The sequence below is a fragment of the Anarrhichthys ocellatus genome, unplaced genomic scaffold, assembly GCF_004355925.1.
Source record: "Anarrhichthys ocellatus isolate YVR2014 unplaced genomic scaffold, GSC_Weel_1.0 scaffold22, whole genome shotgun sequence".
NCBI classification, from domain to species: domain Eukaryota; kingdom Metazoa; phylum Chordata; class Actinopteri; order Perciformes; family Anarhichadidae; genus Anarrhichthys; species Anarrhichthys ocellatus.
The window spans coordinates 55932-71024 of record NW_022280052.1 but is presented as its reverse complement, the minus strand read 5'-3'; the positions used below and the strand labels follow the sequence as shown (position 1 = coordinate 71024).

The 15093-nt window shown below is 41.8% G+C and overlaps 1 protein-coding gene across 4 annotated transcripts in view; it reads right to left on the bottom strand.

Moving 5' to 3' along the window:
- lrrc7 (leucine rich repeat containing 7) overlaps positions 1–15093 on the bottom strand; it is a 97827-nt gene that overhangs the window by 39445 nt on the left and 43289 nt on the right. The window contains exon 2 of one of the 4 annotated variants that reach the window (XM_031859777.1): positions 6801–6940. The exons of the other annotated variants lie outside the window; for them this stretch is intronic. The gene's annotated coding sequence lies outside the window, so the exon portion shown is untranslated. The remainder of the gene's footprint in view (positions 1–6800; positions 6941–15093) is intronic. 4 annotated transcript variants of the gene reach the window in all.

Sequence of the window (15093 nt, the reverse complement as noted above, 5' to 3'; positions counted from 1 at the left end):
CTCTCTCTCTCTCTCTCTCTCTCTCTCTCTCTCTCTCTCTCTCTCTCATAAAACAGAACATGCTGCACTCAGTGGGCGATCGCTCCACATTTGGTGACGCAAATGTGGACTCAAATATATCAGACACTGTTATAGCACCTGGATAAGAGCTTCTCCACGTCTCTCTTTCTGACTGTTTCGTTTTTTTTGGTGTAGAGGTGTTAATGCTGCAGAACTCACCCCAGGCTTCTGCACTCTCTCAGTGTCACGCACAAGCACATGTGAAACACAGTCTCACACAAAATGCCCTTACGCATATGAACCAACAAAATAACACACAAGCTCACAAGCACACACACACACACACAGGCTCACTTGTTTCATGATTACTTTGAGATGGTGATGTTTCATATCCCAGTGCTTCACATTGTCAAGCAAATCCCCGAATAGTGAATGTGTGTGTGTGTGTGTGTGTGTGACTGTGTATGTGGGAGGCGGTTAGCTAACTAGCAGCCAGGAACAGCTTGTTCTGGTTTTTTTTTTTACATTCATCAAATCACCACTTACAGCAACCTGAACCAGCACATGCATACAAACACACAGTTAATTGTCTACATTTGTTCTGATAATTTGTTCTGTGATCTTAATGTATCTGTATTAGCTGCTTTAACTATAAAACCAATGTACTTAGGCATCAGTTTAATGAATATGTAGCAACATCTGGCCAATAATCCATGCATCACCTGTGCCCACCTCTCCTGTTTATGGTCACACCCGAGACTAAGGGAGCAGCAAAATCTATTTTCTGACTTTTGTTATTCAGGGTTATCATGTATAAATGTCCCTGCCATTTGTGAGTGAGTGTCTCTTGATAGAAGGTAAGAGCCATGGTCACACACTTTGAAAGCCCAACCATCCACGTGTATTCTTGCAGTAGCGACGGCAGAAAATGACGTCATCACGGCTTGCGCGCCAAGAGCGAAGGCTTTCGCAATTTGTCGCAGCACTTGGTCGAGCACCTCTTAATTTTTCTAACTAGGCGTCTGCTGTGCACGCGCTCCGGGCTTTTCAGACATGACTGTCACAATTAGCTCACTGATAAAAGCACTGGTAACATTTTTTGAGGTTTGTCTTTAGAAGCTTCAGAAACAGGAGGTCTTATACATTTACATTTAAGTCTATATTTCGCAGGCCAAATCAAATTGTTTACAGGATATTCAACCTTTATTTCTTTATAATACATTTAATACTTGACGTGTTTCTTTACAGGGCTTGTATAAAGGCAATAAAGTAGTCCTTGAATATGCGATATGCGTTTTCAATTACCTAAAATTCCTGCTTGGCATTGTGGAGGTTGGTTTATGGCGCTTTGCCGATAACACTCATTGACTTCTTGCTTCTTCACAGAAGGCCTACTTTTTTTTGCACGCCCTCTGGCGTTTCAGAAAATACTGCAACGAGCCGCGCGGTGAGCATACTAGCCTGTGTGTGCGTACTCATTGAGTGGGCATCTCCTGTGAAAGACAGGGGGAGCCATCCACCTATGCTACTGAGGGAATTACTCACAAAGTTAGAAGAAAATATAACCATATGCCATTTTAAGTATTTAAATGACAAATGCATTCTTTTTCCTGGTGAGAACAAAGTCTCAAGGAAAAAGCACACAACTCTCAATGAATCACGGTCCGGGCCGTTTTCACACTCGCAGCCTCTCCGATCCGTCTGCCACAGTGGCTCCAGGTGGCATTTCTGTAAAACTCAATGACCCCTTACATCACTGACACTAAAAATAACAATTCGACTGACACAACAAAACACAGAGCAGCTGACAATTCACCCGCACCCAAAATATGGGAATCAATTCCGCTCAGATGCACGAATGAACAAATAAAACCAAGACTCCAGCCCCAGAATGACCTGAAGAAACTCTGTACTGGAAAGTTGTGACAAATCCCAACAAATGACAGACAGAAAGTTAGACAGACAAACAGTGGGATGTATAAATAGAATGCAATAAAGGCAAATAAACAAGCAGTCAGGCAGAGAGAGGCAGCGTGACAGAGAGTCGTGCCGACAGAGACGAGCATATCTGGGTTATTGCAGGGCTTTTGTGTTTGCGTCCGTCAGCTAATGAGAGTATTCCTGAAAGGATTCATTTACTTATCAATTAGCTTATTGACACCTTTGCTCTGTTTGGGACTGTCAAAAGGCTCCAACTGAAAATATTGGGGAAGCGGCTGTGAGCTGCACTTTATCAGAGGTGGTGAAGTTATTATTTGTGTGGACAAAAAGCCACACAATGGTGAGATTCATGCCTGATCAGAAGTGTTTTTCTGTCTTTCTACTTCTGCAATAAAGACAGAGGCGTAGAGCAGTGTGCATCTGCTGCTCTAAACTTTGTCTGTCAGAAACTACCATATCAGCAGAGTGCAGAGCAAACGTCACGCACAGCAGTAGAACAAGTATTATGACTTTATTCTCATCAAATTACAACTTTATCACGGCGGGAATTTGGAGGGGCCTGACCCATAGGTTGGGCACCACTGACCAACAAACAGTGTAGGTAGTTAAACCAGGAGCTGAAATACTGCTTACTCACTGACGCATCAGTTTTTGCTTTGAAGCATGTATACTTTTGAAATGTTAAGTACATTTGATCGTACTTCTGTACTTTTACTCAAGTAGGATTTTAAATGCGGGACCATTAATCATAATGGAGAAGTTTGACATGAATGTAATGGTAGATCTACTTAAGTAAAGGATCTGAATACTTCTTCCATCAGTGAGTACCAAGGGGCAAAACAAACATAAAACAAAAACATAGGATTGGTTATAAGACGTTGGAATTACCCTTTAAATATCAGAGGAACTATAAAACTGTATTAGGTGTCAATATTAAGTTATTGTCTTCATCAACAGACAGTCAACTGGCTGTTTGTCATCTAAAGGCTTCCCTCATCCAACTGTTCCTCACTATCTGCCAAGCTCACAGAGGAGAGACTTTATTTGAGCCTGTACTCTCCTTCTGTCATCTCTCTCTCTCCCTCTCTCTCCCTCTCTCCCTCTCTCCCGGCCAGTATTTTCTTTTTTTCTCCTCTCCGTTCTTACAGGGTTGTGCTCAGTGGCCCAGATCTGCCTGAGACGCCCCGGCACATCTCCTCTTTCTGTCCTCTCTCTCTCTCTTCCCTTTCAGGCTTCTCTTCCTCCGTCTGTCTCTGTGTTTAACTTTTTTTCTCCTCCTCCATCCCAACCCCTAGCAAGAGACAGAAAGGGAAGCCATCTTAAATCTAGCACTTTTTTCTTCCTCTCCACGGGAGCGACTCGATCTACAGTACATCCATTTTTAAATTCTTTGGAAAGATGAAGTTATCATCTTCTGTTTGAGAACGAGGAAATCTCAGCAGATTGTGTGTTCCGGTCTTAATCATCAGTTTGCCAGGAGAAAAGTAAACAGTAACTTTACTCGGGATTTTGCTAAGCTAAAAAGTTTGTCTTTTCACGTTGACCAAACTCCTTAATCGAGCACATGACAGACGCATTCGTATCTTCACGGTGACCTTGTTAGTGCTGTGCAATGTATAAATTAGAGGTCTGCAATCTCCAGGTCATGTTCAAAATAGACATTACTTTTATAACTATTAGAAAACATTGCTAAGTACATTTTTGATTATAATACATACATGTGCAACACGTTGTGACTTGCCAGCTCACCAGCTACTTCAGTGGTGTTTTGGATGGCTATTCTTGGAGAAAATAAATGCTGAAACCTAATAAGAGAGCACTTTAGACATTTCTTTATCGCACCGTGAGCCCTATGGACACAGTTCCACATGTAAGAAAATAAAAGAAACAGATGAACTAATCCTCGTTTTACTGATCTGTTTCTGTAATAGTCCTAACTAGGACAAACTGTCCAATATAAACTTTCAAATTTGTTCAGGGCTGAGCAAAACATTTTTTGTCCATCTGCCACCGCAGTACTTATATCACAAATGTTATGCTTATAAGTGTAGTCAGGTGTGCTGATAACCAAATATTCAGAGGTGACCGACTGAACTGAAAAACATACTTGAAGATATTTAAGATGTTTTACGAAGGCAAATTACACTTTATGACAGATACACAGTATGTCTGTTGATCACACAAACACCCTCTGAGGAAGACAAAGCTAGTAATGAAAATAACTAATTGTTGCTTTCAAGCAACTACTCACTGTGTTCATTTGTAGTTTTATAACCAAACACGGATGAGAAAACATCATCACATGAAAGGGAATTTGGATTACTATTGATGACTAATCTGAAACAGAGAGGACAGACAATGAGGCCTTTAAATTGACTCTGGATGTCAATGTCGGTCTGTAAGAGTGTGTTTCTGTGTGCGTGTATGTGTCGGTTTGTGTGTTATTTAGCGGGTTGAGGTCACCTTGCGGTGCTGGTGAGCCAGCAGCTTGTCCAACGCTCAGAGCCCCGAGGAGAGAAAAGCAATAGAAGACACACATATCTACTATTACAGTGTCACGTCTGACAGCTTTTGACCTAGAAGCTTTGAAGTATTCATAGATCATACTAAGAACTAAGAACAGAGGGACATAATTTGGTCCCTAATTTGGTTAAACATTTGGAAGACTGAATATGAACACTTTGTCCTCGAGGTACAACCTACGATGTGCCAGTTCATGTCGAGTACAGACTGATCCACATCGCTTTACAGCGTCGACCATGTTTACCTCTCCAATCCATATAGCACATGAGGTGTAAACCAGTGGATTCCCAATGTGACTTCGGACTCAGCTTTCCACTTTTATTGTGAAATACTAGATAGTTTCACTACTTCAGGCCTCTGAAAAGAATTAAAATGGAAAAATCTTAAAAGTGAACATCGCTCTTCAGTCCCGCCTGTGACGCTGAGATATTGTCAGCAGACAAATGCCTACTGTATTTACCCATCTTGCATACACAGAATAACATTAATCGAAATTTGTGACTTTGTGTTTCTGGCCACCCAACTAATTCAAGTTCAATATTCACTCTCTTTTAGCTCCGGTTTGGTCTCCTGGGGGAGCATGCTCCACTCTCTTCACCAGCTACAGTCTGTTGTTTGGTGCTGGGCAGGCAGTGAACAGTAGGGGTTTTTAGAAACATAACCGAGTCATGGTTTAAATCCTAAACCAAGGCTGAAGCCTTATGTAACTTAAAGTCCAGTTTTCTTCTCTTACAGCGTGATGAACACAGAATGCACAGCGTCCTGATTGCAATAGAACGGTTCACCTTCACCTGAAAAACTCTCTCTGTACACACTGTGAAACCTGCTGCTATCTGGAACAACCTCTCTATCTTTCTGTCATCCCTCTCTCTCTCTCTCTCTCTCTCATTCTCTCTCTTCCGCCCTGGCGAGGAGTCAATCTCTCTCTTTTTTTACTGCCAGCTAGATAGCTGTGCATGACTGTCTGGATCTCTATCCATGCGTTCGCTCCATCTATCACCTGCTGCTGCCTCTGTCAGCCCTCTATCGTCTGCTCCCTCCTTCTTCGTCCCCTCTCTGCCTCTTTTCTAAATGGAAACAGATAAGATGTTGTGGCTGTTCATCTCTGCATTGATATCTTTCACCTCATGCCCTTGTCCTGAGAGTGTCTGGTTCACTGTCCTGCTCGAGGTCACTTCAACGCTGAAGCACACTATCTGCTGCAGGGATCGAACCCGTGAAGTAACACGGCCTCTCCTGAAGCAAACTCTGCCCGCTAGTTTGCAGGGTTTTAAAATGTTTTTCTCTGACTGCACGACAGCCTCCATTTGCATAAACACCCTTTAGTAAGTTTTTATCCCTAAAGCCTTCCTTAACAGTCCGTGGAAATTGCACTGCGAGCAGTTGCCATGGTAACCGGGGGACTCAATTGCCCCAAATTACCATAAAGCACTCATTAAAAAGGCCTGGCTAAGAGCACCATTTTGACAGCTTTATGCAGCGCTGCTGAACCAGTCCCTCAGGTGAGGAAAAAGGACTGGGAATGGAAATAATTTCAACCAGCCACTGCATAACATTTTGTAATTCTGTGGACTGACAACTTAGTGAGTCTAGGTGTAAAATGTGTGTAAAATATGTCAGCTGATGAGCCAGGTTTTGGGCTTTGTGTACTGGACAATATTTTGTGTATAAGTCTATGAGCATTCTTACCAGATGTAAGAGTACACAAGTTGCACAGCTTCCAGCACACCAGCAGTATTGCATACACTGATGGCCATAGCCCACATTTAACCTTGCATATCGAGAGAAAGTGGTAGTGAAAGTGCAGTAGCTGGGATGTGCTGATCCACAGAGCAAATGTCAGAGAATTGTTTCTGGAGTATTGACGGGTATGGGACAATCAGTGGGTGTCCTGGGGATTTAGGGGTTTAAGATGCTGACCATTAAATCTCAACATGGGGTCCTGTTGGGGAACTTTGTTGCACGGCATGTCTCCTCTCACCGCACATCTGTCATCTCTCAACCCTTACTATCAAATAGCACAAAGGCCTTAAAAAAAAAAACCTGCACAAGGTTTCTGTTATTTTCCTTAATTTGACTGGTTAAAATGTCTTCTTTTTAAGTTTGATGTAGTAGATATATCCGGTGTTGCTATGATGGCAAAGGATATTGCTCCCTAACAGGAGATCCTATTGATATGGGAAGGCCTTTGAGTTGTTCTCATTAGTGACCACCATTCGGATGCTGCTGGATATATGGGCCGGGCTAACCTGACTAGCATGGTTTAACTGACAATAGACGACTTGCACAGCAAGTACATATTCATCTTCACACCTTTAAAAAAAACATTGATTCACCTGAAGGCCAGTCACAGCTACTGACTCATTCTGATGAATTTTGGAGAGGTGATGCATCATCATCATCTTTTCACCTCCATATCAGCAGCAGTCACCACCAGTTATCATCAGCGCTAACAGACCACAGACACCTTTCCTGTCTGGACAGAGAGAGAGAGAGACAGTGACAACACACTGGTGTTGAGCCCACTAGTCACGACACAAAAGGCGCTCTGGAAAAATGTTGTAACACGATGCCTTCGCCACAGCGACGTGGGCTTCACAAGGCAAATTCAGGCCGGTCAGTCAAGGGTGAGACACTTCACTCCCACACACCTGGGCACCGTCGGACTTCGCCATCACGATTCAGAGCGCATTCAAAAGAAACACAAATCAGGCACTGTTCTTCGTCAAACTAATGTGGAATAAAGTCTGTGCTACTGCGGGAGCAATTAACTCTGAATCTTCACACTTAAGTTGCGAATATTCTCATAATTAAAAAGGAACAATACGTCATTGCCACAAATGCGCCGTGATACTGTCTGTACTTGCTGTGTGTCACTCCCCCACCCTTCCACCGCTCTCCGTTTCTCTGTCTTCCTCTCTGGCTTAAGCTTCCTTATATGTGGTTCAGACTTTTAAACCAACTACCTCAATGGAGAATTACATGCCAATGAGGGGTAACCTATACCCAGATGATAGAAAGATGGTCATCGTGATAACTTTTCCAGAGTTGAAAGATTCTCTCTCACAGCATTCATGAACTCTGGGGCATTGTTATGGCATCGGATAAGCCTTCAAGCTTTTGTGGGAAAAAATATTTGAGATAAAAGCCGCCAATCCATTATGAAACAATTTAAACCAATATGTATCATCATGCTTCCATCTGTCCGTCCATCAATACATAATGCATTTCAATGCCAATCTTTATCCCATCCCATTCAGTGCCACTACACATGGATAATACCAGGGTATCCTAGCTTACAAAACAACAGAAAATTCAATGAAAAAGTGCAACGTTAAAAAAAATTCTATAACAGTGGTTCCCAACCTAGGGGTTGTGACCCCTAAAAAGCATCACAAAATGAACCTGAGGTGTTGTGAAATGATTAATACTTTTTTTTTTTAAAGCAAAAAGGTTGGTAAGTGCTGTTCTTGATTGCTTCCCAAAACCAATATATGTCACTTGTGTAAAGAAAGCACAATGTTTCACATGGGATCCCTGACTGAAAACTATGTAGTGTATAGGTGCACAGTCAACAGGCAGAATTGAATTTCAAATGAGCCCTGCAGACTGCGTGTTTAAGGCAGCAGGACAGCTGCCATGCAGGCACTGAAATGGACACCTATAGAGCCCATAAGACCTATGGGGGCTGGCCTACATATACTGATGCGATATATAGGCCCAATCCCAATCTCCACACTCACAGACTGAGGTGTGAGGGTTTAGTTCTGTCCCACTGTCAAATCATTGAGTGTTTGAGATCTCTCTCTCTCTCTCTCTCTCTCTCTCTCTCTCTCTCTCTCTCTCTCTCTCTCTCTCTCTCTCTCTCTCTCTCTCTCTCTCTCTCTCTCTCTCTCTCTCTCTCTCTCTCTCAGACATTTTGAGCCCTTTGTGAACCCTTTCCGTAAGTTTGCCCAAAGGGAATTACCCACAATTTATAGCAATGTGATGTTAAACAGGGGCTATTAGTGGAAGCATGGAGACGTAAAAAAAAGTTAAACAGCGAGGACATGCAGCACATGGGTGTTTAGTCTGACAAATTACATTTACTCAGAAACATTAAGGATTAAAGATGGAACATAAAAACACATGAAATCAGAGGAATGGAAGCAGAGATTATACTACACAGATTCATTCGTCAAACATTTCATTTTGTCATTGAAGCTGTTTGACAAAAATGAGTAATTAGATTATTTGAAATTACCTCTCATCTTGTGAGGAAAGAGCCTGGAAGATGTTCAAATCAGGGAGTACAAAGTATAAAATAAATACCCACAATTGTAACGTGATATGTTGCAGCAAAGTGCTGTCCCATTCGTATTTACACCATTTCAAGCCCTCACAGCCTCTCACACTCAACCATTTATCAGGTGACGTCAGTAAGTCTCCGAGGGTTCAGGGTTTTAGGCCTTGGCTTAGAGGGAACATTGGGATTGGGCCATGATCTACGCTACGGGCTGAGAGTCAACAAGAAGAGGAAAGAAGGCAATAAAGAAGAAGAAGAAGACAAAGACGAAAGACTGGAGATGAAGAGGAAGTCAATGATACATTAAGCAGTAATGGTTTGGACACACACATACACACACATATATATATATATATATATATACTGTATATCTATATATATGTGTGTATGTATAGTCACATGCTGCTCTACACACATGGATGGGCATACACACACACACACACAGTGACACAGTATGTTGCGCGCATACACACTGGTCTAATGCTCTCACGTGTTGTGGAGTGATCTATCAACATTCTCCACACATCGGTGCCTACAGTGAGCTGGGGGACTTTGCTCTCAAATGTAAAGAAAAAACACTGTCAAACTAAATTACCGCACCACATTTCATCCCCGAGATGAGCTCAGGAAAGGAAGAGAATCATTAAATGGAGCATCATTCAGATCGTGCTCACTGAGAGAAAACGAGGCTCATCTCGTCGTGTCTCACAGCGCTTTCACATTGTATGCGTTCCATTAGTAATATTATAGTAAGGACTGTTTGACCTGCTGTACTAAACTCTAAGCCAAAGAGCGCCGTGTGGAGCCAAAAATATCATTAAAATGTCACGTATTATTTCAAAGTAGTATCTTCTTTTCTCTAAAATAACAATAAACCCTTTTGACATTAAAACGTAACAATAGAAAAATTCTCCGGCAGACACTTGTCAAAGCACAAGAAGTTTAATGATGGCTCTGTTCCATTAATGTTATTAGTCACACCTGAGTGTTTCCTGTTATGACAAACCAAAAAAGGTCCATTTGGGGGAGGCATTTCTTATTCTTTCTTTTGGGGAAAAGTAAGTGGTTTGAGGAGTTCCTTGCTGTCAAATCATTCATTACCGACTGCTACTGAAGAGAGGGTGGAACATAAATTTCCCTCCTCTGAGTCTAAAAGGAAGTGGCATCATGCCAAGTCACCACTTCCCCTTCTGATGCTGCTGGTGGAAGCAGCTCAGTTTGGGCAAAGCAAATGACCTCACTCTCGCCCCCCGTCTTGTACTAAGCTGTGGTGGACTACCAATGTCAGCGAGACAAAAAGATCCTCGTGAATGCAATATTAAACAATCACAATGCAACAAAAAAAAAAGCACTGTTGTCTGACAGCAAGAGGAGGCCGGGGGCAGTTTGCATGTCCCCCCCACCCGTCTCAGTGTGGGTTCCCTCCGGATTCTCCAGCTTCCTCATACAATCCAAAGACGTACAGCTTAGGTTACCTGATTACTCTAAATTGCCCGTATAGGTGAGCGTGAATGGTTGTCTGCCTCTGTGTGTTGTCACTGCGATAGTGTGGCGACCTGTACAGGTTGTACCCTGCCCCCTCTTTCCTGATTGAAATAAAGTAATTCAATTAGCCGCACTTTTACCAGCTGCAACATGAAAGTGATGAACACATTAATGCATCAATAATCACAGTTTAACCCAATAATATAATGTGCTTTATTCTGAAATGGACCATTCTGCACAATGATTACTTTTACTTTTGGTACTTTAAGTATATTTTGATGCTAATACTTTTACTTAACTTAAGTTTTGAATGCAGAACTTTTGCATGTAACAAAGTATTTCTACACTGTGCTATTGCTACGTTTACTTCAGTAAAAGATTTGAGTACTTCTTTTACCACTGCCATTTATAAATGTTGGGTTGGGACTGAGAGCCACGTGGCTGCTGAACAGAGTGTTGTTGTGTTTTTTGGGTCTTGTCCAGGGATTTGTTGACAGTAACAAAAAGTTAGAAAAATGCCAGACTTCCCCTTTAAGGAAGAACCTAAACACATAAACGAGGAGAGATGGTGATTACAGAGGAATAAGCTGTGTTCTTGAGATGATGAAATGGCGAAGAGCAGCGAACCCCGGCTTCCACTGAGACGAGCCATCTCTCACGTCTCTTCCTGTCTGATAGCCCATGACAGCTGAGGCGAGACAGACAGAGCAGGACAGGAGGCAGATGCTGTGGATTTAGAGCGATTACTCTCTTGCTCTCAACTTATTCTTCTTCACTGCCTTTATTTGTCTCTCTGCTCACTCTGCTCTTCTGCTTTTTTAAAGGTTTCTTGAGTCGCAATTATCCCAAAATGCTAAGGAAAACTGAGAATGCTACTAATTCTAAGCACACGTTTTCCCATCTCATCGGTGCTCTTTCATTTATGGAGGCCGTGGCTATTTCTGCTACAATAACACGGTCATTATTAAAAGACTCAATAGCTTCAAATTACCTCCGTGATAAAAGCTATGACGGATGAGAGGATCTTAAAGACTCTAACAGAGGCCCGAGGGTCGCTCTCTGTCTCCCGTACTCAGAGTCGTCGAACAAAGACCTCAGACCGGAGGCCTTTGTCCCAATAAGAGGAGACTGGGTCGCCCACGGCAACACGTGGACCAACCAGCAAAGGATGCAGGCAGACCCGCCTCCTCCTGTGAGACCGTCACACTTTGCATCCCATTTCCAGGAATCGCTGGATCAGTTCCGACTTGGCACATGTTTTGGGAAAGCCAACAATTTTGTACTTACATCAGAAGGAGTACTGACTTTTTACATAATTTAAAGCATCTGTAGTGGGCATCCTGACAGCTAAGAGGTTTTCAATAGACTGCGACAACGTTTTGCACCCAGGGCGAAACTGCCACTCAAACTCAGTTAAATCTGAGAGTGGACAGCTGTGTTCTACAAGGGACTGACTTTTCAAACATCACAGTCAGCTACAGTACTTGTGTGCTGTATAAACACATTTGCAATGCAACAAAAATGATTTAATTTAGTTTTTTTTCCTCTATACAGGGTGTGAGAAACCAGAAAGGGGATATATCGCTTTGTTTCAATGCTGTCTTTGAGCTCATTTTAGAGCTTTGATAGGAGTTATTTTAGTTTACCATCTACTTTGACGCAAAGCTTGTGGTTTCCATCGAACAGAAAGCTGGAATAAGAACACAGCTATCAATCAAAGCTAAGTGCGGTACCTTGGTAATGATTTATGACTGGACTGGAGACGGTGCACATTTCCCAGAAAGGTGTCATGTATGTCTGAAAGTAGCCACGGATAAGTTTTGGGCTTAAACGCAGAAGTCCTGCGCCTTACAGTGATGTCACGGCTATTTTACCAATAAAGGTTGTTCAAATGTAAAGACTTCTTGTTCAGAAGACTTGATGTCCTGCAAAATGTTGTTTTGAGTAACATGCATGCCTTTCTTTGAATCAACTTCCTGTCACTACTGCCTTTCATGACATTTTTGCGAAAAAATGAAACAAGCAGAAAATAGATTTCCCAACCTATAGGATCATTGGCTACATGCACTCTACTTGGAGTGTCATCCATATCCACACACAGAACAGTACGTACTATATATGATGCCCTAGCTAGAGTCACATGACGATTTCTCTCTGAGTGGTGAAAACTTGAGGCATGGAAAGAGAAACCTTGTCCTGTAGGCCATGGGGGTAAATAAAACTGCACACACGTACACAAACAAACCTCGCCGATTCAGCAGAAACACTGGGTCACACTGTGAGACACATTGGACAGGTGTCAAAGACTCAGCTATCCACACACACTGAGCCTATCGCACAGTGTTAAACACCTTGCTACAGTCCTGCCAGGTTACCTATGGTTTCTGCCAAACTGTTAATTTGTCCATTATCAACATACAAGTGCAAAACATACTGCCGCCACATTATGTGAATCCCAGCAGCGGCTCCTTGTATTTTCTATATGAAACAGCAGTGAGGAACATATGTTGCCACGCTGCCCCACCACTGTCCCCTGAGAAGCTGCATTACCTCAGAAATGGACCCCTAACTCGGCTACACATAGCCTTGCTTGACTTCCTCCTTGTCAGTGACAGGTCCTTTTTGGTGTTCTTGCAGCTGTCACAATGGATAAGGAAAGACCTTTTGTGTGGCAGAGACATACAAGGGGCTCTGTGACCTGTCCCGTCACTGTATCATAAGAAAGATGCCTGCTGAGCCACAGCTGTGGACACTGGATCTTGAAGTGAAGCCTGAGGAATCACATGACACCGCTGCAACGGGCATTTCGAACTTCAGGGTACGACTTTGGCTCAGAAACACTCAAAACAACAGGGGAAAAAACGATAATATAAGAACAATGACAATATAGGAGATTGTTAAAAGACTTCTGAACAATGCTGCAGACATAATATTTCTGGTATGTATTCCAGTTTGAATTAAAAATAATATAAGTTTAACTATGATGCAACATATGAGTAATGAATCAATTAAAATGCAATGCAAACTGTTGAAATTAATATAAGAAATAGGGCTGCACTTGTAGTGATTATTTTCATTATCGATTTATTTGTTGTTTTTTTAATTATTAATTGACTGATCATTTTGGTTATAAAATGTATGATATGTTCCCAGTATGATATGATACCTTCACAAGTCTTGTTATATCAGACCAACAACAAAAAAAAGTGACCGCTACTGCGCTTTGTTTCTTCATAGTTTACCTCTCACAATGGCCATTTCATTGTATTATAAATATAATTTATATTTATGTTAGACATTAAATAGTTAAGAAGCTTATTCTCATTTGTAAATAATAATGTTGTACAGTTAAAAGCATGGTATTCATTTATGGAGCTGTCCTGCAAATATTTCAGGAATAAAAGTCGAACATATGAAGGGATCCTGTCCTCAAAAACACTTTTTAAAGGGCTTTTTTTGAAATGGGAACAGCAAGTGTCTAGTTAAAAATAACTGGTAAGTGTTTCATGTCTGTGACATATTCCACAGATATAGACATTGAAGCTGTTGGCACGATGTCAATGGACTGTCGAAAAGATCGTTTTCACTGTGTTGTTTTTCAGAATTGTAACTTCAATACATGATGTAGTATAGAATGAACAGCCAGAGCAAAAATAGCACTGTTAGCATTGGATGAAGTACAATCCTTCTCCTGTTAGACTGTACAGGGCTGTCCATCCTCTCTTATTCGAGCCAAAGAATTATGTCACCCTGGAGAGAACAATGTGCATGATGCAACCATAGCAACACTGTCACGGAGACTGGAGAAGGGACAGAACAGATGCTCTCACATGAGTCGGTACTAGCAGAAAAGAAGAAGTCACATTAAACCGTCTACATTAACAAAATGGATGAGATGAATTTATCCTGTGAGAGAGCAGCTTGCAACATGCAGCCTGTGCAAATCTACAATACAGTACGTGCTGTGACCAAGAGGATAATGTTTCTGTCTGTTCGTCCTCCTCTCCTCTCCTCTCTGCTTCTCTAAAAACCCTGCAAAGGTTCCCTAACATGGATTTGGAGGTTTTAGAAAATGCAGCAACATTGCATGACATTGTAAGCGTGTGGTTTCTGCCTAAACATGGCGCAATGCTTCAAGTCCATCATCCAAAATCGGACAAAAAATGCCGTCCCCATATAGGCTTCAATGGCTGTGAAATGTTTGCAGCTTTGGTCAGATGGAAGTCAAGTTACAAAGAACTTATGACGGAATAAAATATCACAATCTCTTCTCAGAAAAAATGTTGAAACTTGGAAAGTGGCCCGTAACTCACGATAGCTTTCATTATATCGGTTAATCTGAGCATCATTTACTTGATTGTTGATTCAGAAAATACTGAAAGTGTCCATAAAAAAGCTCAAGCTGATGCTTTGGAATATCTTCTTTAGTCCAGACACAGGTCGAGAACCAAAATATATTCAGTTTATGATGATATAAAACAGGGAAAAAAGCTGACGTTTTTAATATTGGAGAAGATGGAATTACGTCATTTTTAAAGTGTATTGCTTAAGAAATGACTTCAATGATTAATCTATTATCTCTCATCTCTATCATAAAAAAGATCAATCAGCCAATTGTTGCCGTATATATTCATCACTCTATCCATCTATAAGTTCAGAATGTGCCAAACAATCAACGTTTTGTGAAAATATCCTCAATACTTTGCTTCCATGTTGAGACGTCTCACTCTTCGAAGACACGACCATCAGAGACCGCTTTCTGTGGCTTCATTAATCCAACTAGACTCTTCAGCACCAATACATCACAACCATAAACCCCCCCCCCCCCCCCCCCCCCCCCCCCCCAACCCCCCCCCCCC